Below are 1,348 nucleotides of genomic sequence, written 5' to 3' on the forward strand. Positions count from 1 at the left end.
GGGGCACGCTCTTCTTTGCCTATCCATCAGGCGTTTTCATCGACCGGACACAAGAGTGTTGACTTGACTTAATAACAGAGGAATTATAGTTAAAACCTATGCAATTAGTTTTAATTTCAATGCGACATCTTTGCACCGGAAATTATTCCTGCTCTCCAGACGAATTCCTTGTGCGCTGTAGTGGCAGGGGCACACTTCAACTAGCTTGTTCAGCCCATATTGTTTTGTGTCGTTCCTATCCAAACAATCTCCGCCCGAGGTTTGCCGAAATACACCTATTCGGGTCACATCGCGCAGGATGGGCTGCCGGGTATAAATAGACGGTCGCACCTCTCGAGGCATCATGCATTTTTCTCACAACAGTTAGCGTGGTCGTTATCTACAGGTTACCGACTCTCGAGCCCCGCCGCCAGCCGGCCCCCGGCCCATATGGACACACCTTAGAGTTTTGCACAGTATAGCATCCTTCGCCAACCAGTCGTTGGCGAGTACAGCACATCACGTTCCGAGACTTTCACGCCCCGCGCAAGAAAGGGCCCAGAACAGAAAAACAAATGTTATATTCAGTTAAGAAAATAGACACGCCCCTCCCCCACCCCCCTAAAAATAGCTGGTACTTCAAGAGCATTTTCTTGAAATCAAGTGAGTGCACTCAGTTTACTCGAGTGCTTATTTCAAGAAAATGCACTAGATTTAAAGTACCCGTGTTTTGGGGGGTGCATCTTGCCTTTGTATTTTCAATTTGGGAAATGTCATTGGTTTGGTACTGCACTGGCGCCTAGCAGACCCACGATTTATCTCTGCGCGCGAGTCACCTTCCTGGAAGGTGGTAGATCAGGAGCCGTGAGATACCGCGCCGGTGCCTCCGAAGGTGCTAAGCTTGTAACGATGCTTGTACTGCGTGGAGCCCCCGGAGTGCACAAGGTACTCGATGCGAGACGAAGCACTGCCGATGAGCTGGACGCACCCACCACCGTGTCACCATAAAGATAGAGGCATTGCATAACCGGTGCGAGGACCGTGCTGTGCCGCCCCGCGCGCCCCGGTCCCTGATCCTGGCCCTCCTCTAGGACCCGCGGCCCAACCCTATATCGGCTCGTGGCGGATTACCATGCCTACGACCTTCGGAGCCGCGTCGCTGCTTCTCGGCCGCGCTCCTATCGCTGCGGCAGCCATGTGGTTTTGTTTTCCCGAAAAATAAGAACAATGAGGAAGAAAAAAAATAACTTTCTGCGGTACAGTAGGGAAGTCGGGTGCAGATACGGACCAGTTTCTCGCCAGTGGCCGGTTTCCTGCTTTGATGCATAATTTAGGCATGACGACGTTTATAACGATCTCTTCTTTTTTG

The 1,348-nt window shown here is 51.4% G+C and overlaps 1 protein-coding gene across 3 annotated transcripts in view; it reads left to right on the forward strand.

The window, feature by feature from the left end:
• LOC113209419 (metal cation symporter ZIP8-like) overlaps positions 1-1,348 on the forward strand; it is a 7,923-nt gene that overhangs the window by 1,226 nt on the left and 5,349 nt on the right. The window lies entirely within an intron of this gene.

The sequence above is a fragment of the Frankliniella occidentalis genome, unplaced genomic scaffold (genome assembly GCF_000697945.3).
Source record: "Frankliniella occidentalis isolate FOCC.00 unplaced genomic scaffold, Focc_3.1 Scaffold103, whole genome shotgun sequence".
Taxonomy (NCBI): domain Eukaryota; kingdom Metazoa; phylum Arthropoda; class Insecta; order Thysanoptera; family Thripidae; genus Frankliniella; species Frankliniella occidentalis.